The sequence below is a fragment of the Ptychodera flava genome, chromosome 3 (genome assembly GCF_041260155.1).
Source record: "Ptychodera flava strain L36383 chromosome 3, AS_Pfla_20210202, whole genome shotgun sequence".
NCBI lineage: Eukaryota > Metazoa > Hemichordata > Enteropneusta > Ptychoderidae > Ptychodera > Ptychodera flava.
This window is the reverse complement of record NC_091930.1, coordinates 3,077,451-3,092,232: the sequence shown is the minus strand read 5'-3', so window position 1 is coordinate 3,092,232 and position 14,782 is coordinate 3,077,451. Positions and strand designations below refer to the sequence as shown.

General features: G+C 37.8%; 1 protein-coding gene across 1 annotated transcript in view; it reads right to left on the bottom strand.

The window, feature by feature from the left end:
- Nucleotides 1-14,782, bottom strand: part of LOC139130281 (uncharacterized) — a 331,155-nt gene that overhangs the window by 15,735 nt on the left and 300,638 nt on the right. The gene's annotated exons all lie outside the window — the stretch shown is intronic.

The window sequence follows — 14,782 nt, the reverse complement described above, 5'->3', positions numbered from 1 at the left end:
TTAGGTGTATAACTAAGAGTGTTATGGAGGTTTAATAGAGTTTGTTGTTGCTGTTCTGATTTGTTATTTGAAGTATTGTATTGTTTTAATGCGGACCTTTATTTTTTGTACGAAATCGGCTTCTACTGTGAATGTATTCAATTTTCTCCCGAAAAGATTTCTTGAGAGTTGACTTTGCTGACATCTAATCCAACTGTGCCTAATACTATTTGTATCCATGGAAGTATTTAAAAGTCGTCCCGCTATCATTACTTGCTATGACCTAATAAACCGGTTTCTAAAGAAGTTTAGGATTGCGACCTGACAGCACAGCAGATTAGAATGATTCTGGGGCAAACTAGTCACGTTCATGATACAAAAATCATGTATGCTGGAACAAGATTACGTTTTGTGCGTCATTTGACGCATTCGTAATAATATATCTCGCATTTACAGCAAAACTGGCTATTGCTAACGTGCATGTTTGCTTCTTAACAGTAAATGTGTTTCACGCTCATTTGGGGAAGCATAGCAACTGCTGTTCTGAACAATCCTATGACCGTAACCATAGCACTCCACACATTATTTTGACTCATTTGATGTGAATGGTACATTTGTGCGCTGTGTCTGGCCTTGATGTATTTTTGATTGGTAGGTTTATTGTCGAGTTGTACAGTTCGCTAGATCATATGCATGTGCTCCAAACACTTTTCCGACAAGTGTCGCGATACTCGGAAAACTTTTAATACATTTCATACATATAATGCAGGCAAGGCAGTAATACTGTATCAACCACTTTTTCACCATGGAACGAAACACTGTGTTGCAAATTCATTAAGATACGTAAAGGTAGGTAATCATGAGGTTAATGGAAATATTTCAGTGTTACGATTCATCATTCATGGCTGTTTTGATTTATGTATTGATTGTGTTCGTGCGATCCGATTTGAGTCCTTTGTAATGTTTTGTATTATTCAGAATCTTATCAGCTTCTAAGAAGGAGTCTGACCTGTTCATTATTACAGTATCTGGCTGCTCCTTTGTCTCCGTGCTCGAAGATCCCCACTCCCTCTTTTTTCATGTCAGTGTGTGATTCCAAAGCTCTTCTCTCTGATTTGGTGAGATTGCAACAAATCATAAACCGACATGTTTCATATTTTGCAAAACATTCACAAAGAGGGCACTCCATTCATACCAATTATTTCAACTATTAACCATCTAACACTGACAATATATAAATGATTATCTCCAACCATCAACATCGAAGTCACAATAGTACATCAACGACACGACTCACTTTTTACCGACCATTAATAATCTTGGACACATATCTCAATACAGTTCAATGATAAAATTTGACATAAATCAACTCTTTTTACAATTAATAGCACAGTCAGGTGCCAAAATATGGCACCCAGTTATGCAATTATTTACATGGATAATCTTGAAGGAAAAAAAACATCTAAAGAACGCACCATCAATACTGCTTCAATTGCAACGTTTTATCGTTGACTTTTTACAGCATTTTCGTACCAATCCCACAAGCCATTACCACCTTCTTTAAATTTATTAATTAATATCATCTCACTATCAAATTAACCACGGAAGAATTCAATGAAAGTTTTCTCTTTCTGGACGTGAAAGTTCACCTCAATGGTAATGGCAAAATTATTACCGATTTATAAGAAAACCAAATGACACCAACCAGTATCTTCATTTTAATTCTTCACACCAAAGGCATGTAAATCCGGTTAACCATACATGTAGCTTGACCATTACAATTTGCCGCATTTTTTCAGAAACTCAATAGAGAGACACATATCTAACTGAACTACAAACCACTCTCTTTGAAAGAGGCTGCCCACAGAAATCTTGTAATGAATATAATAGAACGTGGTAAGGCCACCTCTGGAATAATTATATTGTTATGTAGGTCATTTTCCCCACACTCATCATGTCCTGAGTTTTTCTCAAGGTCACTGCCCTTAATGACCTCACTTGAATAGAATTAGTCATGTTGGGAATGTTCTGGAAATTTAGTTAGCTGTGTAAGAGAGATAATTTTAGAACGGTAATTAGCATGTCAATAAAAGTTCTAGATTGTTCTTATATTCTCTTATGTAAGCACATGGGTATAATAGGAAAGTGCACAGCTTGCAGACAGACATTTAGGGATCGTGTCTCTTGCGTGTTACTTCAAGACTTTGGAAACTCCAGCAGTATTATTTTCCAGACTTTTCAAAACCTTCACTGCCAACGCTGGATTTATACTGTGGACTTTGTGCAACTTCAAGCCTGCAAGCCAAAGGACTGTTCATTCATCGGACTGACTGTTAATGCACTCTGAGACTGGAGCTTTGCCGTCCCAGCTGAGATAAGTAGTCTGTACACTTTTACAGTTTGTATTCTATCCCTGACTTAGTAATTAGTTTTATTTCCCGTAATAAATTTCGTTTTTATTCGGAAACTGCTGAGTTCGTCCTTTTGTTCGTTTTCTCTGCACGTAACAAAATTATTACATAACCATGATAAAAACCTTAATCCCTTATATATATATAATATATATATATATATATATATATATATATATATATATATATATATATATATATATATATATATATATATATATTATATATAATATTATATATATATATAATAATATATATATATATATATATATATAAGTATAGAAAACACGATCATCCCTATGTTCTCTCTAAACTCTTGCTGGTGTTTGTGTGTTGATGCGTCAGGACCCACACCATTGAGATGGTTGTGCCGGGCAGTGAACCTAAAGTTGACTAGCTTGTAACTCTACTTCTTCATGTCTTTTGACGTGACGTTGTCATCTAAAACTATCAGCGACTGCCTCCTTATATATTTATGGACCATTTTAGCCGTAAACTCATGTCTGTGCAGATGATCAGTTGGATGATGACACCATAGTCTGTGTACAGGAAGTTCTTGTTTTGTTTGGTTGTTCAGGTATTAGTGGGGCACAAGAAAATAATGTACTCAAATTTATGATGTTACGGTCTCCTCAACAGACTCATACTCTGTCTTACCGCCACAGGTGGGCCCTGTTATGATCATATTGAAGGCTGACACTTACAAATTGCCATCCATCTCTTTTCCGCCCACCGTAAGCCTTACGTGCCTATACTTAGAAGAGGATACCGCTAAGGCTGCTTTGTTCCAATGTAATCTGCATGTAGGCCAGCACGTAGAATTGTTGTCCTGATCTGCTGTGACTGTGTTTTTTTTGCGGACTTCCAGCTGCACCCAATTCTTTCTGTTCATCACTTTTAGGCTATGGCCATTGAACATTTCTTGCCTGAAACTTCTCAAGTTCATTAACAGGCAGCACTTGTTCTTCAAAAATTGACCTCTCCAGTTAAGAAGGTCCTGGTCTTCGATGTCCTCTGTGAAGTATCGGCGGGAAAAGACTTTGTTTGAGATTCTGTGAATATCGCACTTACGCTTTCAAGGTCTTGATTCACGAACAGGTCACTCTCTTGCCAGACCTGCACCTGTTTCTTTGTGAATAGAATGAGTACCTCTTTCATACTTCGTTGAGGGACGTTGACATTTTTATTGATGATGGTGTCGCTTTATAAGAAGCGGATCATGCAAAAATGATGGATATGTTCGTACGAGAAGCTCTTGCTGCTCTTATAACAGCCAGTGATGACTCAGTCGTTGCCCTCCCCTTACGATAGATCAAAATTTGCCTCAAGTTTGCATTCCTTATTTGTTACAATTTTGATAAAATTCTGACGTCCAAACAAGCACCAAACGTGCTAGTCAGTTATATACAATTTGATTCAAATATTGGCAAAGGTAGCAGCAAGTATGTGCGGAGAGTGTGATGAACATTGTACCTAGTTTGCACAGAGAATGTACAAGTGTGCAGCAAGCTTAGGGATAGGAGAGGGAGAGAGATTTCTTATCTAGAGCACGGTATCTGTTGCCTTAGCAACATATGACATACTGTTGCCCTGGTAACATTTCAGGGGAAGATGATTGTAATTCCTGACAGCGTCTGTTTCAAAAGCAATGCTCACACAACATGTGGTACATGACATCATCGTGCTGCTACTCCCCATTGTATTGTATACAATGATTCTTTCCAAACTGGCTTGTAATTGTACTCTTTAGATATATTACTTTTTGAGCAGCAGATTCTGAAATTCACCCTCAAGTCGTGTATCCAGATGCTAGTTTTGAACTCATATGAAAAAGTTGAGAGGATTTATTACTATATCCAACATGCACTCACCCTACGACACATTCAACTATACTGCACTGTAAAAAAACTTCTCAGACAAGAAATTGTTAACTAAAACACACAATATATTACTGTAGAATAAAACAAAATATCTCTACTATAATAATCATACAATAATTGTACTTTCTGCATAAAATGAGATGTAAAATATATTCTTTTTGGCATATATGTATAGTACACTATAATTCAAAACATTCCCTGACAATGGAATTTACATTGAAAAATGGTAAATTCTGTCTCTTGAAAGAAGATCATACAGATCACATTTTTTTCAAATGTTTATTAAATAGAAACTGAATGGTGAAATAGTGAAATGGTGAAATGGTGAAAAAATGTTATGTTAAATTCTAATAAATAGTTAACTATGAAAAACTAATAAAATTTTTTTTGTTACATGTACTTTTGTTAACGAATAAAATTCACTTTAAACATTTCAAAATACCTTTCCCGATGGAATGTACATGGAAAACATGTGTTTAAACTTAATATTGTATTATTACATGTTCCAATCAAAAAGCAATAACAGCAAAATCATGGTAAAACAATTTCCATGGCCACCAAAAAATAAAATGATAATTTCCGTGGAGTATGTGATGACCTTGACTTTACAACGATATTTGAACGGACATTTAGTGCTCAGTCCAACTTCCAAAAGCAAACAACTAAACACCACCAAATCCCACACTACTTGGATGATAGAGTAGTTCTGCTGAGTCCAAAAACTTTCTTCCACCTTAAGATATCGACAACTGTGACGAAAATAAAACATACAGTGGAGTTTCTATGCAATGATAGATAGGGACAGAGACGTCTTCTTGTCGTCATGTGTTATCAAAGAACTGTGGTTAGTTTGAAACAGTCCTCTGAGACATGGATCGTGTCAAACAGCAAGCTCTAGCTTGAAACCTTACTGACAAACGCGGAAGTGTCCAAGGCCATTTGAGTGTACACATAACGGACATCCATGATCCACTGAATGTGTTTAACTCACGTGAACTCTCATGTCAAACGCAGGCAATGTCCTCCGAACAACAGTTGTACTCCCAATTATCTTCTTTGTTCCCTTAATCGTTCGTGAACTCTCATGTCAAACGCAGGCAATGTCCTCCGACAAACAGTTGTACTCCCAATTATCTTCTTTGTTCCCTTAATCGTTCGATGACAGAAATAACCTACAATTTGTCTCCAAATCGGTGTGTAAAAAGATTGTAAATTTGATTGCTGAAGCAAAGTCATGACTTGGTATGTACTGGAGTTCAAATGCTGGTGTTGGCAAAATTAGCCAATCAAGTGTCTTTCTTCATGACATTTGATCTTGTAACTTGGTCGAAGTTCGACTACATAAAAATCTGTGTGACCTGTGACCTGGATGCTGTCATGGATCTCAAATGTCAGTTTCTGGGGAAAAGGGAGAGTATATTACTTTTTGACAAACTTTTATGTACTTTAAATCAAATCAATCATTTAAAAACATTTGGTGTCAGCTGGGATCCACGGTCTTTTGACATGTGTAATAATGCAAGTAATCATTATAGCCGTGGCAATGACTTTTCCCTGCTCTGAGCGTACTGGTATGACAGTGCGAATGCTTTTTGGCGGACACATGATAGGTACTATCGGTGGTTACGACTAGTAAGCGGAACAAAAAAGTCTTTAATTGGAATTTGATTACCATTTTTGGGTCCTAATCAAACATACGTCCAAGAAAATTGTTTGAAAAAATTGCAGCTGAACTAAGTTTCAGTTGACTGATGTATTTCATTTATGATTCCAGGAAATGTTGCATTGGTTTGATATATTTGTGCATTCCACGCGTAACCTAATTCATATGTGTTTAACAACCGACAGTATTTTAATTTGTTTTGAATAAAAAGAATTAATTTGTCATTTTGTACAATGAACACAGGGTACTTAGTTCGATCTTTTTTTTCAATTCTGTACAAAACTGTGCCAAGTGGGACAGCTACAAAATCTGAAGTTCATATCAAACTTATTATGTGTGTCACATATATTTACAAGCTTGGTACAAATTTCACAATTACCGTGGTGAAAATCCCATAGTTGGTACCAAACCAGTTCAGTTCAGTTCAGTTAGTTTTCCATCTTAGGATGTGTAGGCGAGGACCTATTTTTGAAAGGATATCTGATTGAATGTTTATTTGTCAGTTTTCTTGATTCTAAGGTTTATGGTTTTAGGGAATATTCTGAGCGTAATTAGTGCTCATTGTGATAACAAAAAATGCTGTACTAATCTGTCAACGATTAGTTTGTTTAAGGCACTTATATCAGCAGCAGAGCCGGCAAAACCGCCATGTCAAGCTTCACTTTGACCGTGTCAATCTTGTCTCCCCCCTTCACAAGCTGACAACTTTGTCCGCGTTGGCGATCTCATTTTCAAGAAGAACACGAAGTTTTTCCTGTGCCTGTTCTGGAATTTCTGTCCCGCCAACGATGGTGTTCCTGATGCTGGCTTGGTCGAAAAGAATGCAATAAACATAGGCCTCGATGAATTTGTTCAGTTGCCTGCGTTAATCTGCTGTCTTAACCCTCGCCACCACCAGCAACAACAAACCAGTTACACTTTCCTTCTGCCTCGTCGTTTCTGAAGAAACAGTAGGAGGGCCTCTACCTGTCCGGCCTCATATATTTGTATTTACAGCCGAGCATGTCCTTGGTGTTTTAGTATTTGCTGTCGGGGCTGATGAAAAAATTGCACTTTGCGCATTTGCTCAGGAAGAGGCCTCCGTGTGTAGCCATTGCCAAGGCTCCCATTTTCTGCCCCATTTACCCTAAGACTTCATTCTCACTGATGCCATACTCCAGGCAGAAGGCTTCCTAACTAACCTTGTTCTAGGGATTGTCCAAATCTTGAAAGTGCCATCGTCAGGCACTGCAACCCCTATCTCATGGAGAACGCGCCTGGTGGTGAAATACACAGGGAAACTGAGAATGGGGTCTGATCTGAGGGGGCAGGGTGGGGCCCACAAGTGGTCTTGGAAACTTATCCCTGACCAGCTGTGGCAAACTAAACGGCGAATTTGAACTGCTGTACATTATGGAACACTTGCTTTTAAATAACAGAGCAATTTTAGCCCCTTTCTACACTGATAATATGCAATCTTAAGTAGTTATATCAGATATTACATAACACTGAGTCAACAACTCAACTTCAAGGGCAAATGATTGTCTGTAGGAGTAAAGTGTATGAGGCATTGAGCTTTGCCCTACGCAATCACTTATCGCTATCTCTAATTGCAAACATTGTAAACAGCTTACAAGATGGCAAACAATTTTAATTAGAAAGAAAATATCTGACTTCCTTACTCATAAGTCGGGTATTTTTGCATTGTTTTTAGATGGCAGTGTCCCGTCATGAGCCAGTAGTTGATGTGAAGGCCTGCCACCTAAGCAATGGCCTCTTTTGCATTCCTGTGGACAATAAGATTGTTCTGGAATAAGTCTCTAGGGTGTGTCACATAGATTTCGAACCCCGTAAGTAACACCTTGAGATCACCCACAGGTGCTGCCTGTCCCCATCTACAGCCAAGACCACTGGATGCAGATCATTGTCGAGCATGAAGCTGTCTGGGTAGCAAGCCATCTAATCCTGTTTGTGTATTTTTAGCAAATTTCAGTGGGGCTGGCAGAGGGCTACTCTTTCTCATTATAGCCGTCGAGCCCGTACTTACACATATACCTTTCCAGAGGAGGGGTGAAGTTCTCTCCCTTCTGAACTCGAGTGTGTTACGTGCAGAGAAAAACGAACAAAAGGGTGAACTCAGCAGATAACGTTTAAACAAAATTTATCACAAAAATAAAACTAATTGCTAAGTCAGGGATAGAGTACAAGCTTTAAAAGTGTACAGACTACTTATCTCAGCTGGAACGGCAAAGCTCCAGTCTCAGAGTTGTACCAGTCAGTCATGAATGAACAGTCCTTTGGCTTGCGGGCTTGAAGTTGCACAAAGTCCACAGTATAAATCCAGCGTTGGCAGTGAAGGTCTTGAAAAGTCTTGAGAATGACTACTGCTGGAGTTTCCAAAGACTTGAAGTAACACACAAGAGACACAATCCCAAAAGTCTGACTGGAAGCTGTGCACGTCCCTTTTTATACCCATGTGCTTACATAAGGGCATATGTAATAAGGGCATATGCATAAGAACAATCTAGAACTTTTATTGACATGCTAATTACTGTTCTAAAATTATCTCTCTTACACAGCTAACTAAATTTCAAGAACATTCCAAACATGACTAATTGAATTCAAGGTTGTGAGGTCATTAAGGGCAGTGACCTTGAGAATGTTCAGACTAATTGAACTCTAGTCATGATGAGTGTGGGGGAAATGACCTACATAACACACACCCTCCTCAAAAGGAAATTTTTCAAAGAAAAAAATTTTCTTTTACAAATGTGATATTAAAAGTGTGAACAACAATAAACTCTAAATACGAGAGAGACAGTCTGCAATTAAATTGTCTCTGCCTTTGATATGTCAAATATCAAGATTAAACTCCTGTAACATTAACTCCATCTTAGCAATCTCTGATTTTTGCCTTTAAATTTCTGTAGAAATACAAGAGAGTTGTGATCAATATAAATCATTATTGCCTGAGTTGAAGAGGTAACATAAACTTCAAAATGCTGTAAAGCTAATATCAAAGATAAGCACTCTTTTTCAATTGTAGAGTAGTTCTCTGGGATTTGTTAAATTTGCGTGAAAAATAGCAAACAGGATGATCTGTCACATGACTACCCTCTTGCAATTTGGTATTGGAAAACTTGAAATGGCACTGAATTTGGCATAAAGTATGAATGGCAAAGTCCAGTTATTTTTATCGAGTTTGATAAAGTCATTGTTCGGCAAATACTTGGCTTCCTCTTGGAGATATTCCGCTTTCGCAGAGTTCAGTCTGTCTGGGCGTTGTTCCACTGGATTACTGTTGCAGACATCTTCGTTGTGATAGATGATGTTTGTCCTTGTTGGAATATTTTGGAACAAATGTTCATGGTTTGGTTCTTTCAGCTTTTGTTGTTGTTCTGGCTGGAGGTGTGCCAACTTTATAGACTCCAGATTCTCCAGGATTTCTGAGTTCTGAAGCTTGACCGAGCCTAGCTTTGAATTTAGAGTATTTTCACTCAAGTCAGTTTCAGTATCACTATTTTCATAATGGCAAGAACTGACTGTACTGACAGGCTGAGTTATAGTAGGATTATCCCTATCCAATATGACATTAAGCTGGTCCAATAATCGTTTCCATTCAAGGTAATATATGACCAGGTCCATGGGACAATTGTGATTTACAAATTTAAGTAAGACCATCCTGAACCACTGATAATTAGTGGTGGTACCAGGTGTCCGGAATGGGTAAGCGTACCCTGCTAGCATGCTACACCCGTCAGTATTGGTCCCAAAAATTGTCTAAATATTGCATGAAAAGATACAGGATATGATCACTGTAATAAGTCAAAGCCGGGAATGCTGTCGTTAATCATTTGTGTGACCGAGGTGTCATATTTGGCCACAATGTCGTCATATCGACCGTAAAACATTTTGAAAGTCCTAACGAGTCTTTTTGTTGTGTATCCTTGTCTCAGTAATTTTGATGCCCTAGAATACCTGAGAAGTTGAGACATATACACACCATAAGCAGGTGCAGACGGAATATTACTTGTCAAGTGGGGATAATTTATGATTTCAAAATCGAAATCATCCCTTTTGTCACACAGCTTAGTGTGTAGCCCATTAGTACCCACTTGTAAGAACAGATCAAATATGAAGCAGAGTTCCTACCCTCTGTTGTTTTTTTGATATCCAACTCATCAGGGTAAATATGATGTAAGTAATTTGATATGTCTGGATTGTCTAGACTAATCAGATCATCGATATATCTGTGCGTGTTGTTAAAACGCCTTGCAAGTTTTTTAGACCCTGATTTGTAGAGAGACTGTAGGAACTCTGCTTCATATTAATACAGAAATAAGTCTACAAGAAGAGGTGCACAATTTGTACCCATTGGTATGCCGATAGATTGTTGAAATGTCATACCGTCAAACTTAACAAATATGTTGTCGATTAAGAAATTAAGCATTTTAATAATTTCTTCATCTGTGTATTTGTGCTGGGCATTCATGTTGTTACTGAAATAACCTGACCTATGTTTGATGGTAATGTATTGGTACCTTCTACTGCCATTTGTATGCAGGAAAGCTTGTTTAACAAGAGATGACAGCCTTGTTTTAAGTTTATCGTGGGGCTTGTGGTGTATAATGTGGAAAAGTAAAATGTTCGGATTGAGCTGAACTTGTTTTTCTTGACTTTTAAATCAAGTAACAATTCCTTCGAATTTTTAGTATCCAAATTTGATGCAACCCACTTGTTTCATACACTTTGTCACGATATCGAAAAAGACTTTTTGATGGTTGTTAAAATTATAGTCAATAATTGTGACAGATGTTTGGTAGTGCAATTGCTTGATCCTGCAATAAAACGTTGTTTGTAAGGGTTCTTGTGCAGTTTAGGTATCTCAATACAACATAGGCAGTTTTTTGTCCTTCTCTTTCAAAGGAATGCCAAATTCATTGAGCACAGATGAATGGTTTGAAAAAATGTCTTCATCAGTAAGGGAGGAAAAAGTGTAGGTGGTATTACTCTTATCTGAATGAAGGTTTAATTCTTCTATTATACACAGGATATAATAATTCCTACAGACAATGATGATGTTGTTTGTTGTTTGAAGCTTTGTCTGCAGGAACTACAACATATTCGTTGTGTAAAGCATCGAGGCATGCTTTGACCGATGGGTCATCTAATACCGAGGAAGTATTTACATCTTTACTGTGAGAATGGAAATGTGAAATACGTGATTTTAATTTATCTCTGACTTTGCTCAGCCAGTCAGAGAGGCATTCCACATCAACTTCCTCAACTGCAGCCCACTGTCTTGCATATTTTCCGGCGGCATCCATGATAATTCTGAAATTAAATTTCCAATTAATATTTTGTGGATCTCTGTAGCATATTTATGTGACATAGCTGTTTTTGTTTTCGCCTGTCAGGTGTTTTTATGATGTAATTTAAATCACTCAATTTCTTATCAATTAGATATGGCCCAAAGTAACGAGCATGGAGTGGTTTGCCAGGAACCGGAAGAAGAACAAGAACTTTTTGACCTGGTTCAAACTTCCGTTTTGAGGTGTTTTTATCGTATTTGACTTTCATAGACTGCTGAGATGACTCAATGTTTCTTCTGGCTAATTCACATGCCTTTGTAAGTTTAGTACGAAATTCTGATACATATTGCAAAATATTCAGACAGTCATAATCGTCTGGTAGGAATTTCTCATTAACGAGCCTAAGTGGGCCACGGACTGTATGTCCAAATACAAGCTCAAATGGGCTAAAACCAAGAGACTCTTGAATTGACTCTCTAACAGCAAAGAGCAGAAAATGAATTCCTTCATCCCATTGCTTCTCTGTGTCAAAACAGTAGGTCCTAATCATAGTTGTCAGACTTTGATGAAATCGCTCAAGAGCACCCTGACTTTCTGATGATAGGAGGATGACCTATACTGTTTAATGCCTAGCTGATCCATTACTTGTTGAAAAATACCAGACATAAAGTTGGAGCCTTGATCGGACTGGACACATTTTAGGGAAGCCAAATAAAGTGAAAATTTGACTAAAGCTTTCACTATAGTCTTTGTCTTTATATTTCTCAGTGGTATGGCTTCTGGGAACCGAGTTGATGTACACATAATTGTCAACATGTACTCATTTCCTGATCTTGTTTTTGGTAGGGGCCCAACACAGACTATTAGAATCCTACTAAGGTTCTTGAAATGCAGGAATTGGCTGTAAAGGGGCCTTTGGAATGGTCTGATTTGGCTTTCCTACCATTTGACATGTGTGACAAGTTTTACAGAAATGTGCTACATCCTGCCTGAGATTAGGCCAATAAAAGTGACTGAGATATTTTATGATAAGTTTTCCTGACTCCTAAATGACCAGCCCAGGGGGTTTCATGGGCCAGGCGCAATATTTCAGCACGATAGGCTTTGGAATCACAATTTGATGTTTTGTAGCCCAATCGTCATCAACCAAGACATCTGGAGGTCTCCATTTATGCATGAGAATACCGGATTTTGCATAATAGGAAACAGAGCTATCCGAAGTTTTACCTTCATCATCTACCATGTCAAACAAACACAATATCTGGGTCTTTGTGTTGTTCTGCAATGAGATTTGATCTAGAAAATGTCTGACTTTGGTCAGCAGAAGTTTTACTGGAAGTTTCAAATCCACGAGGGATAACGGAATGATCCGTGTCAAACACCTGACTGAGAGAGGTGTCATTTAAGTCAACATCTGTGACATTATTTTTGAGAGTATTTTGATTCTCGGAAGTTTTCTTTGACATGGCTCGAGTAATAGCACATGAAGGGAAAAGACTGGGAATTTCTTCCTCTATTGGCTCTGGATTCTGATCTAAACTAGGATTATCAGTGACAAGTGGATTAGTAATGACCTTGTCCCCAGCAAGGTCGTTTCCAAGAAGAAGTGAATCCCTTCAAAGGCAAAAAAGGCCTAATACCTAAAGTCACAGGTCCAGAAACAAAGTCCGAAGACAAATAGACATTATGGAGAGAAACAGGAATGTAGTCATTGCAATCTACCCCCTTAATAAGAACTTTAGAACCTGAAAATGACTTTTCAGAAAACGGCAGGGTATCTGCCAACAAAAGAGACTGGGAAGCCCCGGTATCTCTTAAATTTTGACAGGGGAAGCGGAAGAAAAATCACTAGAAAGTGATATAAAACCATCGTGAATAAATGGTTCAAAAATACCAATAATTCTATCTTGAGAAGAATTGACCTTGACCTCATTAATTGGGAATGAGAGGGGTTTAACCTCAGAAAATGTGTTGCACACATTATTAGACTCTAATTGAGTTGATGAACAAATAAAGCCGGTTGGCTTAGATCCACTTTGACCACTTTGACCTTCACGTTTTCTTTTCAATTTGAAACAATCTGACATTAAATGGCCGTCTTTCTTACAATAATTACAAGAAAGTGTACCAAACTGTTTGTCAGAAGGAATTGAGACTTGGGATCTGATGATGTGGGAGTGTTACTTGAACTCTGTGAACTGTTGTCATTTGATCTTTTCTACTCTCCTTTGAAAAATTCTTGGATGAAAAAGAGGAGTTAAATTTCCCTGCATTCTTTCTGTATGAAAAGGACTGGGATGGCTTGCTGAGAAACGAAGATTTGTGGGTCAATGAAAAATCGTCGGCCAAACGTGCAGCAATCTCCAACATATCTGCCTTTTGTTCATTGATCAATGTCTTGATGTCACTCCGAATGCACCTTTCAAATGCCTCATTCAAAATAAGTTGACGTAATTTCTCGTGACTTTGACTGACTTTTTGAGAAGAACACCAACGATCAAACAGTTGTTCTTTCGTTCGAGCAAATTCGACATCAATTTGATCTTTCATTGCCTTCTTACAATCCCTAAATTTCTGACGTTAAGCTTCTGGCACCAACTCATAGCCCTTGAGAATTAATTCCTTCACAGAATCATAATCTGAAACCTGCTCTACTGACAACTTAATGTAAATTTCTCTAGCTTTACCCACCAAAGCACTCTGCAAAAGCATAGACCAGGACCCCTTAGGCCAATTCAGACTCTGAGCAATTTTCTCAAAATGAAGGAAATATTTATCAACATCCTTTTCTTGGAAAGGGGGAACTAACCTGAAATGCTTAGTGATGTCAAAATTGTCTGAAGGGAAGAATTTTCCTGACTGTCCAAGCTCTAAACGTCTCATTTCTAATTGCAGTCGACGTTCTGCTAATTGTCTTTCCTTTTCCTTTTCCTCTCTCTCTTTCTCTCTTTGTCTTTCTTCCATTTGCAATCTTTCCTGCCTTTCCCTTTCTTTTATTTGTAATTCCATTTTCTTAATTTCCAAATCTGCCTGTATTTCTAGTTTTCTTAGTTCAAAAGTAGACTCGGGCTCATAATCTTTCAAGGTGGATTCCTCAAATTGGCCTAAATCAACTAAATGTTTTGCAATAATGTACTGTATTTCCCTCTTGCGCATAGATCTTTTGACTTCTACTTTAAGGAAATTGGCCAGTGCTATGAGGTCGTCTTTTCTGAGGGAATCAAAGTGTCCTGATCAAGGTCATCCATTTCCTCTGGTTTAAATTCCGCCATGATTAAATTTCGCTGAGTTCACAGTATACAGTAGTTTTGAAAAGGCTGGCAAAATGTTGTCAAACGGCTCAAAATATTCGTATCCCGGACAAGCCCCCAATTTTGTTACGTGCAGAGAAAACAAACACAAGGGTGAACTCAGCAGATAACGTTTAAACAAAATTTATTACGAAAATAAAACTAATTGCTAAGTCAGGGATAGACGGAAGCGGCCATCGTATTTGTGAAAACTGACACAAATGGCGATGAATTTTTGATATCGCATGCATCTTGTAAACAATGTTTA